The sequence below is a fragment of the Equus caballus genome, chromosome 20 (assembly GCF_041296265.1).
Source record: "Equus caballus isolate H_3958 breed thoroughbred chromosome 20, TB-T2T, whole genome shotgun sequence".
Lineage (NCBI taxonomy): Eukaryota > Metazoa > Chordata > Mammalia > Perissodactyla > Equidae > Equus > Equus caballus.
In genome coordinates, this window is record NC_091703.1 from 56,806,611 (window position 1) to 56,820,626 (window position 14,016).

Genomic DNA, 14,016 nt, shown 5'->3' on the forward strand with positions numbered 1-14,016 from the left:
AATGAACATAGGGGTGCAACGGACTCTTGAGATTTCTGATATCAGGTTCTTAGGATAGATACCCAGCAATGGGATGGCTGGGTCATAGGGTATTTCTATTTTTAACTTTTTGAGAAATCTCCATACTGTTTTCCATAGTGGCTGTACCAGTTTGCATTCCCACCAACAGTGTATGAGGGTTCCTTTTTCTCCGCAACCTCTCCAACATTTGTCGCTCTTGGTTTTGGATGTTTTTGCCAATCTAACGGGTGTGAGGTGATATCTTAGTGTAGTTTTGATTTGCATTTCCCTGATGATTAGCGATGATGAACATCTTTTCATGTGTCTATTGGCCATATTCATATCTTCTTTTGAGAAATGTCTGTTCGTGTCCTCTGCCCATTTTTTGATCGGGTTGTTTGTTTTTTTGTTGTTAAGCAGTGTGAGTTCTTTGTATATTATGGAGATTAACCCTTTGTCGGATAAGTGGCTTGTAAATATTTTTTCCCAATTAGTGAGCTGTTTTTTTGTTTCAATCCTGTTTTCCCCTGCCTTGAAGAAGCTCTTTAGTCTGATGAAGTCCCATTTGTTTATTCTTTCTATTGTTTCCCTCAACTGAGGAGTTATAGTGTCCGAAAAGATTCTTTTGAAACTGATGTCAAAGAGTGTACTGCCTATATTCTCTTCCAAAAGACTTATTGTCTCAGGCCTAATCTTTAGGTCTTTGATCCATTTTGAGTTTATTTTGGTGTGTGGTGAAAAAGAATGGTCAATTTTCAATCCTTTGCATGTGGCTGTCCAGTTTTCCCAGCACCATTTGTTGAAGAGACTTTCTTTTCTCCATTGTAGGCCCTCTGCTCCTTTGTCAAAGATTAGCTGTCCATAGATGTGTGGTTTTATCTCTGGGCTTTCAATTCTGTTCCATTGATCTGTGGACCTGTTTTTGTACCAGTACCATGCTGTTTTGATCACTGTAGCTTTGTAGTATGTTTTGAAATCGGGGATTGTGATTCTGCCGGCTTTGTTTTTCTTGCTCAGGATTGCTTTAGCAATTCGCGGTCTTTTGTTGCCCCATATGAATTTTAGGATTCTTTGTTCAATTTCTGTGAAGAATGTTCTTGGGATTCTGATTGGGATAGCATTGAATCTGTAGATTGCTTTAGGTAGTATGGACATTTTAACTATGTTTATTCTTCCAATCCATGTGCATGGAATGTCTTTCCATCTCTTTATGTCGTCGTCAATTTCTTTCAAGAAAGTCTTGTAGTTTTCATTGTATAGATCCTTCACTTCCTTGGTTAAGTTTATCCCAAGGTATTTTATTCTTTTCGTTGCGATTGTGAATGGGATTGAGTTCTTGAGTTCTTTTTCTGTTAGTTCATTGTTAGTGTATAGAAATGCTACTGATTTATGCACGTTAATTTTATACCCTGCTACTTTGCTGTAGTTGTTTATTATTTCTAATAGTTTTTCTATGGATTCTTTGGGGTTTTCTATATATAAGATCATGTCGTCTGCAAACAGCGAGAGTTTTACTTCTTCGTTACCTATTTGGATTCCTTTTATTTCTTTTTCCTGCCGAATTGCTCTGGCCAGCACCTCCAGTACTATGTTGAATAAGAGTGGTGAAAGTGGGCACCCTTGTCTTGTTCCTGTCCTCAGAGGGATGGCTTTCAGTTTTTGTCCATTGAGTATGATGTTGGCTGTGGGTCTGTCATATATGGCCTTTATTATGTTGAGGTACTTTCCTTCTATACCCATTTTATTGAGGGTTTTTATCATAAATGGGTGTTGGATCTTGTCGAATGCTTTCTCTGCATCTATTGAGATGATCATGTGGTTTTTGTTTTTCATTTTGTTGATGTAGTGTATCACGTTGATTGACTTGTGGATGTTGAACCATCCCTGTGTCCCTGGTATAAATCCCACTTGATCATGGTGTATAATCTTTTTGATGTATTGCTGTATTTGGTTTGCCAGAATTTTGTTGAGGATTTTTGCATCTATGTTCATCAGTGATATCGGCCTGTAGTTCTCCTTCTTTGTGTTGTCCTTGTCAGGTTTGGGGATCAGAGTGATGTTGGCTTCATAGAATGTGTTAGGGAGTACTCCATCTTTCTCAATTTTCTGGAACAGTTTGAGGAGAATAGGTATTAAGTCTTCTTTGAATGTTTGGTAGAATTCTCCAGAGAAGCCGTCTGGTCCTGGATTCTTATTTTTGGGGAGGTTTTTGATTACCGTTTCTATTTCCTTACTTGTGATTGGCCTATTCAGATTCTCCATTTCTTCCTGATTCAGTTTGGGGAGATTGTAGGAGTCTAGGAATTTGTCCATTTCTTCCAGGTGGTTCAATTTGTTGGCATATAGTTTTTCATAGTATTCTCTTATGATCTCTTGTATTTCATTGGTATCTGTTGTGATTAGGAGAAGAAAGATTTTGAAGGAAAAAAAGTCAAAATTTGAAATTCTCTCGAGTCTCGAGTAGCAGACAGTAGCAAAGTCTTGCCCTCCAGAGAAGCAGGGCCGCATCTCCTCTCCATCACAGCTTGGAAAGATTGTAGCTGTGTCCGCATAAGCGGATTCCTTGAGGACACTGTCTTCCGTAAGATAGACTGGCCTTGCCTACGGATTGGCAGTACTAAAACAATCAAAGAAAGGAGAAGGAACAATTTTCTTCTGCAGCTAATTTTATGATCAATACTCACCTCTGGGGATAAACTGGAAGAGGGGATAAAGTAGAGAGCATGCACATATTCACTTTTAAATTTAAGTCATTAGCATTCAAATCCTGTTTGAAAATGTGAAATGATAGTTACTTCTCTAGTCTTACTTAGGCTGCTTTAGGTCCAAATCTCAAAAACGTGGCAGCTTACTAGAAGTGAGATTTGGAATTCAACTTGGCAGTCGTATCGGAGATGATGTAGAAACAATTAAAATGCACAAACTCACTGCATTACTCAAGCTTAGCATTCAATAATGTAATAGGTCTGGCCAAAAAGTATCCAATGTGAAATTACACTATCCAACTAAAAATTAAAAATATTTAGAGGCACAGTTAAGGAAACACAGAGGCACAAATAGCTCTAACTATCCTATATCAGTAACTGGCCAGACATTCATTTAATTAACTAATTTAGAATGAGTCAGAGATCAAAAATATTCACACTTTTTTCTAGGATTCTGACATATGCAGTTTAAAAATAATTGATTCTGATTTTCCCAGTGCCTCCAAAACTCCCTTCTGTCAAGCCTCAGTCAATTCAATTCACTACATCATGGTTTTTTGTTTAGTTTAGTTTTTGACTTAATAGACTACATGTTTCAACTAAATACTTTGTAGAAACTTACTGATGTATGTTATATATGCAGAATTCATTAGTTTTGAGAGAATAGAGATCCAACCACAGACTGTAATAATAAGCCTTTAGACTAGTCAGTGCAGGGGCAATTAACACATGAACACAACCACAACAATCTCTCCAAAGCACTCCGCTGAGAGCAGCAATGAAACACAACTAGGAGTTTTGTGGTATGACAACTAACTCTGACATCCAGAGCATCCATGGGGAAATTTGCTAAGAGGTTATATGTCCTTGAGGACAGGAATCATGTCTTATTTATTGCTGTATCCCTAGGATTTAGTTAGATCTATAGAGAGTGTTGAAAAAATATTTGCTGAATGGATAAATTAATATCCTATAGAGATACACCAAAGTACAGGCTCCAGCAGCACAAAGACACCTGGCTGAGGAGGGAAATGGGTCCTGAAACCCAGGCTGCATGTGCCCAGAGAAAAGGCTATCTTCTAATTTTCATGAAGCCATGATATGGGTTATCTATGGCCCTAACCAAAGACATCTCTACAATTGCTAAATCCAGGAGCTCGTGACACACCACCTACAGCTGCAAGCAAGACCTGAGGACACCCTCAATCCCATTCAACCACCACAGTGACCTTCTGGGACTGTGCCATGTGGCAAAGGATGACAGCCTTGTGGACTCCAGCATCAACACTTATAGTCACAAGGAATTGCTCTCGAAAGCCTGTTATTGCCGCTAGCGCATTGCTACATCCATTAACACCCCTCCCCTGGAGCCACGCTTTCCTCTCCTCCCGCACACTGTGGATAATGGTGAAAATCTAGATTTGCTTCTTCTCCATGACCTAGCTTGGACAGAAGATATTCTCATCTAAAGAAGTAACACACTTTCAAATAGATAGACATCCAAATCACAAGTGAAGAAAAGCTTAGAAGTAGGGAGAATACTATACTTAAGTAATAACTAATTTGAGCTCATTTGAGTACTTTTTTATCAGCCAAGCATTATGCTAAAGTGTTTATTTGCACTATTCCATTTAACCTTCCTGACCACACTATTAAGGAGATCCCATGATCCTCACTTGACAGATGGGCAAATTAAGTTTTAAAAGGTTAAATACCATGTACAAGGTCACACAGATGCTACGTTCAGGCCATGACACACAACACCCATGATCTTAGCTATTATCTTATTATCAATGTATTATTATCAATGTATTAGAGTACACAATATTCTTTTGGCATTCACAAGGAGTAATAAACTGATTCTGCTTTTAAAAAAGTTCTCGTGGCATTTTAGCTAGATTTTATTCTCTGTAATTAATGTGTCTGGTATTTAAAAGTACATCTGGCACAATATGTACTTTATGAATTACAGGAACATAAATTAATCACACTACAACATCATTATCTCTTATTTGTATGGAAATTCCAAATACGCTTTCAAATGTTTCCAATTACAAAGTACGTAGTTATGCATCCATTTTTGCATTATAAAAGTAATCCATATGTATTAAAAAAAACAGAGAAAACAAAGAAAAGCAGGAAAGAAAATATGTATCATCCTACCACCCAAACACAACTGTTAATACTTTGGGAAACATGCAATTTAAAGCTCAAAAATATTATCTGATTACTCATATAAACATAATTTCCCTCTCAAGACTCATAATTCAGAATCAGAAAAAAAATTTTCAAGTGTTGAAAAGATTGATGAACATTTTTTATATAATTCCTACATAGAGGCCAAACAAAAATTTGTTTAGGCATCCTGAAAAGGAATTTAAAATTTTGTTGAAATAAAAAGATCTGTTATTTCATTGTTCCTCATTTGTAGTAACATTTATCTTCAATGAATATTCAAGAAGCATGTTAATAGGAATTTTAGGAATGAATTCTACATTTCTCAGTAGACAAATTTCTTAAAGGATGCTACTCGACATTGACTTAAACTCTATATACAAATGCTCTAAGCTGCAATTCTTTACAAGTTCCATCATGGCCTCAAACGGTGATTTTAACCAAGGAAGATAAAATATACAAACAGCAAAATGAAAGAAGACTTTACAATCACACCTGACTAGCTCTCTCTTACTGCAGACTTTGATAAGCTACTAACTTTTCAGTAAGTTGCTGGCCACCTAGAGTGAGAAACCAGGTTTCCCAATTATTAGTCCAGAGCCTTCTTGGAAATAATGAGAGTGTCTATTTATATAGTACTTGATATATCAATATTATTGTTATTACTATTATTCAAATAGTAGTATGGAAATGACACATATCTTAGATGGTAGGTACCTACTTGCTCACACTACACCCTCACATGCTTGCCACCACTAAATATAGAGGAGTTTGAATTGGGTTCCATGTGCTTCCACTTCTCATCAAGAGCTCTGATCCCATCTTCTCTTTTCATCCCTGCTCCCTCCTCATTCCACAGGGACCCAAGTAGGAACTCTGCTAAACCATTCCAGTTAAGACAGTTACCGTGTCATCCCTGCTCCCCACGGTTTCTATTTCACTCTCTCTCATTTCAAACCCTAGTCCAGAGGTGCCAGCTAACAAGCAATTTGAACAGGGAAAGAAGAGTAATGAACTGTGAAATGAGGAAAAGGCAGACTGCCGAAGGGAAGTGGTGAGACTCTACAGGGAGCTGCCTGGCTTCTCCAGAGCCTGGGTGTTCATCTTCTCCACAGGGCCTCTCTCTGGGTCAACCTCTCCACCTCTTGAGATGACAGAACTTCAAATCATATTCAACTCTTTCTAAAGATTGATACATGGCATTATGCCAAGTGAGAATCAAAAATGGTTTGAGAAGCAACTGACACATCACGCGATGTTTGTTGATTTTTCTAAATTTAAATCAGAACTATTTTTGCCTTATACACTTTTTCACTTAAAGATATTTACAAAATGTTATTTTTAGATAATAAATTGAAGGGAGTTTTCCATTTAGAAAATTAAAACTGCCAATTGGCTATTAATAGACTTACTAAACTGAACTTAGCAACCTCTCTGAATCCCCCTAGGATGGCCGGGCACTTGTAGGCACTTCATCGCTATCTGAAGAATGGCTGAATACTTACAAAGAAAGTTCCTTCCTGCCTTATCGTTAATATTCTAATTCTGGGCACTAGTGGAAAACACGTGCCTAGACACTCCCCATGAGATGGAATCAAACTCTCTCTTCCTAATAAAGTAGTAAAATATGTATACACAAGGTTTAGGCTTTTTAAAAATATATATTTCAATAAGTTGTTTCAATCATTGACTCATCTATGAATTTGAAAGCTACCATAAAAATATAATAGACATGTTCTAAATGTTTGCTTTTATTTACCCATTACATAATAAAAAATTAAAAGACTAAATTTCCAAAGAATATTTTTAGAAGAACAAACTTTCTATAAAGCTCAAACTTCACTAGAACTTCTTTTTACTTTGAACTTAAAAACAAAATTTTCTTGGTCCTTACTCTTTTCTTCTTGACACCAATAACTGTAAAAACAAACAGTTAGCAGGTAACACAACACTGCAATCATGTCTAAATTGACCTAGATCAAAACAGGACAAGTCAAAACAAAAATTAAACACTGAATCAAACACACCAGCAACTGGCAGGGTTCCCAGAAGGTCACCAAACTTGTACTGGAGAAAACTGTCAATGTTTCCTGAAATTTTCAAAGCTACCTCTGAGTTTTTCACTAGTAAAAACCACAATGCCAAAGAAACAACAAAGAGAAAAAACTAAACTGAATCCTTAGAAATGAGAAAACTAGTGGAAAAAATTACCTTTCACAATTGATAGCTATAGATTTATTTTCTTGGCATCGTGGACACATTGTTTTCAATGGTTTTTCATTAAGGAAATCTTTGGAATAAATAACCCTGCCATCAAACTCAGTCAAATGGGACAGGCAGATCTACAATACTCCAACAGCACTCTGTCTTGGATTGTGTGCCTCTGTCACATCATCTGACTTTTCAGAAGGCAAATAGTTAAACAAAAAATGTACTGACTAGAACATAGGAAATCTGAGTTGTTAACTGGTACCACCACTCACTATTCACCAGCCCTTAGCCAAGAACGATGTCTCCAAGCCTTCCTCATTTATATCAAATTCTAATATCCCTTATGGTTCTAAAAATTCTGTGAGTACCTGGGAATCCCATGTCTATGGTTAATGTGTAATGTTACAGAGTCCCTCTTTATAAAGGACATGATTACTCTTTCTCACAATGAATTAACCAAACTGCTTAATTTTTTCATCAGCCTGAGCATCAACATTAACTGTTCTCAGGTGATCCCGATGCGCAGTCAAGTTTGGGAGCCAGGGGGTTAGACCAGGGACTCTCAAAGTGGGGTCTCTTGCCAACATCACAGCTGGGAACTGTGAAATGTTATTCAAAATGCTGAATTATTTTCTGAAAAACTTGAACTGCTTCACTTATTCTGAAACAAATTCTCCCACCAGTTAAAACAGAAAAACCATCAAATGAACAAAAGCTAAATTACTACTTCTTCTTTTAGGATCCAATTTGCAGAGGTGAAAACAGAAAAGAGAGCTTCAGTTTAAAGCATTCATTAATGGCCATGGTAAAATAATAGCAAATTGCTATGAAGCATTTACTATGAGCCAAACAGCAAACTTCACATTTGTTAACTCATTTACTCCTCACACTGGCTGAGGCAGGTATCACTACCCCAGTTTTACTAACGAGACAGAAGCAAACAAAGGTCATGTAAGTTGTCCAAGTTCAAACAACTAGTAGCTGACAGAGTCCGGATTCAAGGCTCGGCAGTCTGGCTGAAGACTGCGTGTCCTTAACAGGAGAGGGAGAAAGGTGAGAAACAGCCTCCCAGGCTAAATTTCTTTGAGGGAGACTGGCCCACCTGCCAGATATAAACATTTCAACTTTGTGCCTCACGAGAATGATAATGAACCAAGCTGAAGAATTACTATTGCATGCTGAGAAATATAACCCAAAGATAATAAATGCAAATAAAAACATGTATCCATTTCCTGTAGTGTGTTTTACTCAAGACTTTCAAGATTGGCCTTAATTTTAAAACCATCCACTTTGGAACAAATAGGACCCTGAAAATGAACCTAAATGAATGCCAGGTAACTCTCATCAAAACCTTCCTAAATGAAGACAGGTTATGTAAACAAGTGCAATTAAGCAAGCTTCTTTACAATTATCTGTGCTCCAGGCCTATGCCTGTAAGTAGAGAATCAGAAAATCACTGTGGGGCATTGCAGTATTGCTCATTTCTAATTGGCCGCTCATTGCAAGCAGTGTTGCTACATCTGGTCACTGTGAATTGCAACATCGCAGACTCTCTTAGCTCTTCAGTTAAATTATCCAGAACACATAATTTGATTACTGGAGTTAGAATTGGTTTCCGCATGCCTTCATTTTTTCCCATCAAGAGATGTGCCTCTGATTATTCCTTTTCAACCCCTCAGCTACTCAGCATTTCATACATAGAGAGCCAAATAGAAAACTCTACTTACATTAAATTATAATTACATTTAATTTAATAACATTAAATTCTAATCATTTTCAATTTAATAACATTAAATTGCAATTTCAAAAGTATCCCAATGAAGACCTGATTTCCTGAAAGGAGGAGGTTCTAAAATGCTTATATGCTGGAACGTGCACTATGTTTAGTTTTCTAGAAATCAAATAAGATCGCTAATAGGCAGGGTGTAACCTCTTGCATTTAAAGATGTAAGACAAGTCATAAAAAGGCACTCTAAGCTGGAAATCTAGTGTTCAGTTTATCATTGATTAAAGGAGAATCAAGACGAATTTTAAAGTACAGAATCACTTGGCATCCTTTTTGGAATTAATACCATAAACATTTTTTCCCTAGAACTATCTGGTCCTAAGAGAATCATCCAAGATCACTTCCAATCAAATAATGTAAAAGGAATTGCTTTTTCTGTATGTGGTTTAAAGCATTTTGAAATTATTGCAGTGAAGGAGGAAAAGGATTCTTAAATTACCCCACCTGCCCTTTTTGCCAGTTTAGGCCTGTCCTTGCTCTGTGTCCTCATTTTGCTTTCTTTTATATTGTCTTGAACAAACATTGATATAACTGGATACAGTTTCTTTTATTCTCTCTCTCAAGAACCTAAGAAACACCAGATAGTACTTCTCAACTGGTTCTCTTGGAGATCACAGTATGCCACTTCTAAACATTCTCTTACCATTTGAATTTTCGTTTGAAAGGAATGATATTCTAGAAAGCCAGATTTTAAGACTATTTAAATGTGAAAGTTAATAGACTATAAGCGCCACCAGATGGTGAAACCTTCACCATAGTGAGTAATAAAGACTAGGCTGTTGATTTGAAGCTAATCTAAAAAAAAAATTCTAGAAAGTTCCTTATAAAATATGCAATAAAATTATGAAGATAATTTGAGGATGTCTGTATGTTCACATTCTGGTAAAAAGCAAAAACTGTAAATTCTAAGGGTGAGGTTGGCATGTAAATACAAAATTTGACCATGTTATCAAACATATTTTTCATTTCAAGCTGTTTGGGGGTTTTTTGTTTTGTTTTTAGTCTGTGTGTGGGGTGTATATATGAGCTAACAAATATTTATTTACTATGCTAGACACTTTAGAAGCATTATTTCATTTAACTCTGACAACAATATGAGAATTACGAAGTATGCATTGTATTACGACAGCCCCCATTTTACAGATGAAGAAAGTGAGGCTCGGAGAAATTATGCAACCATCCAAGAGCACCGAGAAGCAGAAGAGCAGGTCTTCAACCTGAGGCTTGAGCCTCAGACCAAAGCTCTATTCCTAACCATTACCTACATTTCCCCCAGTTCTCCAAACACAAGCTTAGCCCCTGTCCCTTAACAAGTCCTTATACCTCAGTCCCAAATTGGCACAGAAAATAGCCACTTGGAAAATAACCATTTTCTGTACAGAAAGTCTTGGTACAGTTAGCACTGTGTCCACCACAGCACACATGTGCTGGGACTGGAGTCATGCCTATTCTAGATTTTTATCCAAAGTCAGATTTTCTAATCCATTTAAGCCCATTTGCAAAGTCATTCTTTTCTGTACTAATGACTTAGAAACAGCTGGAATTTTTTTAGCCAAAGTTTTGAAATCTCAGATCTCTATTAAAAGAGAAAAAGGAACCACTTCAGGTCATCCAGAGAACTGCAATACTGAATTCCTTTCCATTCTGGAGAATTGGCACGAATCCCTTAAACCTCCAATTGTTTAAAAAAAAAAAAAAAAAAAAGCCTGCACACGAGTCCTGTAACGTGCACTGCTGACACGGATGATCTGGGATCATCTCACTCAGGCCAAAGATTCATGTTATTACAGCTAGAAGACGCTTATATATATTTCTTCTTTGGCTTCATTTCAACTCTAAAAAAAAAAAAAGAAAGAAAATTCCTACTCTCTCCTAAAGCAAGTATGCAAATTCTACCATGTAAAAATTGCTCAAGGTGATGGCTAAGTCTCTATCCTTTATAGGATCCTCCAAAGTCTACAATATATACTTTGTTTTAATATGGGTAAACCTCTATTGATGAATACCTAAGATTTTCGGAAAACTGGGAGGGGAACTTGCAGATGTCTGCCCTTACCTCGCTGAGGTCCACCCCACAAGTTCCCTAAAGTGAGCAAGCACTAGCATCGCCTGGAGAGCTCATTAAAACACACATGGCTGGGCCCTAACCCCGAGTTTCAGCCCAGGCCCTAGAGTTTGCATTACTAAAAGTTCCCAGGTGACGCTGATGCTGCTGGCCAGAGACCACACATTGAGAAACACCGCTCTAACTCGCTGGTTCCCCAACTTCTCCACAGGGGAATCTCCTGAGAACAGTTTTTTTTTTTTCTTAGATGTGGATGCCCAAAGTCCCCCTCCTAGAGATTCTGATTTAATTGGCCTGGGGTGCCGCTCAAGCACCGAATATTTGCAAAGCTCCCCGAGGGAGCTATCGTGCAGCAACCTGAAAGAATCTCTGATCCAGTCCACACGGCCCACCGCCCCATGCGCTCCCGGGCGCGCCACGTGTGGACGCCGCAGCCTCTTCCAAGAAGTCAGAGGCAAGGGAGGATGAGCTTACAGGAGTAAATCATCGCACATTATTCATTCTCAGAGATGACACACTGAGCAGAAATCAGCCCCCAGCGAACCTCCCAAGATGCATTCACACCCAGTGACTTTGCAAGACAAATCCTGACATCCCAGCCTCCAGCCTGGGCGCGGAGTTCACCTCACGGCTCACCGAGCGCGTCCGCGCGAGGAGAAAACTGCACCCTCGGGACACCCAAACTGCCAAATTGCAGTCCCTGGAGGGCCAGCCCTGCAGCCCCTATTTGTCCTTCTGGCAGGGAGAGGGGAAAAGGCGGTGTCACCTTACCTGGCAAGGCGTCCAGAGTCGGGCTTGCTGTCGCAGCCAGCTGTGTGTTCCTCCAGGGGGCCGGCGGCGTCCCGAGCAGTGTCCAGCCCCAACCTGGCCGGAGTCGGGGCTGCAGCGAAGCCCGTCTCCCTGCAGCGGCCGGGCAGAGCGGCGGCTCCGAGCCTCGCTCCCAGCCCCCTGGAGGCGGAGCCCGCAGATAAGGTTCGCGCTCCCCACCCGCCCCCTTTCCGGGGCGAAGGCCAGAGGGTGGGTTTTGGATCTGGATCTTGAAGCGCGAACTGTTAGTGGAACCCTAGTAGAAACACGCTCATTTCAAATCCTGCAAGGACCAGGACATGCACGCCAGGGAGAGGCGAAATGAGGGGCTCCCTGGACGCAGGAAAGATAGAGGCAAGCCCCAAGGGAGGACAGCACTGGGGAGCCTTGCCCCACAGATCGAAGGAGGCCTTCCTCCCTCCCAGGGGCGCCAGGTCAGTCCCCCTGGTCTGCCCAACCCCTGGCTGATGCACCTGCCTTTGACAAGGTCATAGCTGCTGCAAAAGCTGAGGGGAGTTCACTCGCAAGAAATCAGGTAGGCAGTTACCTTTGAGGATTTAGGAGTTGTAGGGAAGTCCTGGAATAAGGTGACTGCCTGAGGACAATAAAGGGATGCTCTGTGCTGTGCCGCTTTTAGTCCATTACTCACAGAACAGCCAGAAAGTTCTATACCATTCACGTGCTTAGAACCCCGATGTGCTGTGGCACCCCTGCTGACTCTCACCTGTCACTCTTCCACTTCCCCCAAGATGGCCAGCCTGCCCTTCCTTACACACACCAGTGTGTTCTCCTCTCACTTGCTCTTTCTTCTGCCTCCAAAGCCCAGTCCCAGACTTTATCATGGTTGCCTGCTTCTCTTCATTCAGGTCTCAAACATCACTTCAGAGAGTCCTGCCTGCACACCCCACCCGAATGGAGCCCCCACAACCATTCCCATGCCCTGAGCCAGCTTTATTTTCAACAGATCACTTACCACTATTTGAAATTGTATTATTTGTTTGTTGTTCTTTTGTTTTGCATCCCTCTCAAGGTAAGCTCTATGAAGACAGAAAATTGGTCCATTCCCAGCTTTATCCTCTGCATCTGGAACACTACCTGGAACATCGACAGTGCTCAGTAACTATCCACTGCGTGAATGTGAGAAGTAACTTCTCCCCAGGGGAGAAGCTTCACAAAGAAATGCCTTCTTCAATAACTAAATCCTATTGAATTCAGGTCGGATACAAACCTCTTGGGATAATCATCATTTCTCAAATTTCTTCATTAATTCATTCATTCATTCATGTGTTCATGTTATAGTCCATTGTTATGCAAATATGTTTCTTCATGGGTCATACCAATGAAAATATAATAATAATTTCCAATATCAAGATATGGATAGCAATTTCCTAAGAATACTCTTATTAACGAAGACAATACATTCCAACCTCTCAGCAAATGACCTTTTCTCCTACTTTGCAGAGGAAATTGAAGCCTGGAAAATTCAAATCTATACCCAACTATTTCTGCTTTGTATCTGTTAGAATAGAAAAGGGGTCCCCCAACTTTTGCTCTGTGTCCCACCTCTTTCTGTCTCCTTAGGAGCCACTCCTATTGATGGTTCCATCTCCTCTTGTGTCTTTAACCTCTTCCTCTTAAATAGCTTATTGGGCTTACTCCAGGCTCTGCTATCCCAACTCGTTACATACTGGGGTTTGTACTCCTTCCTGAAAGTGCTCCAGCCAAGTTGCTAACAATCTCCTATATTCAATGGAGTAGGGGTACTTTATCAGCTTCTGATTCAGGATGCTAGTGATGGGGCCCAGGGATCTATAGTCTGCAGAAGCGCCCCCCTAGGTTCTTAATCTGGGATCCAGTTTGGCCCTCAGGGAGTCTGTTAATCTCTAGAATTTCCATCGGTATTCTGTGTACACACATATATTGATTTTTCCGGGGATGGCTTTTTGGATTCTTATAGATTATCAAATCATGGCCCTCTGAGCCCTCTTTCACTCACAAAAAGGTTAAGAGCCCTTCATCTACTCCTGTGTCTACAGCTCCAACCAGGTCTCTTTCTCCCATTTTCAGCCACTATCCCAACTATCCACAGGACATCTTCACTTGTGTGAATGACAGGCACTTCAAATGAAATATGACCAAGCCTGAGTTTATTATTTTTCTGTCCCCCTCCACAAAAGCCTGCTCCTCCTCTCTGCATCCTCTATCTTTCCCAAAGGCACCGCGGTTGATCCAAATGCTCAAGAAGGGACTTTGCCACAGTCTTCACT

General features: G+C 39.9%; 1 protein-coding gene across 1 annotated transcript in view; it reads right to left on the reverse strand.

The window, feature by feature from the left end:
• Window positions 1-12,128, reverse strand: part of COL21A1 (collagen type XXI alpha 1 chain) — a 174,416-nt gene extending 162,288 nt beyond the window's left edge. Inside the window, exon 1 of the mRNA XM_070244784.1 lies at window positions 11,714-12,128. The gene's annotated coding sequence lies outside the window, so the exon portion shown is untranslated. The remainder of the gene's footprint in view (window positions 1-11,713) is intronic.
• Window positions 12,129-14,016: the final 1,888 nt, after the last annotated feature.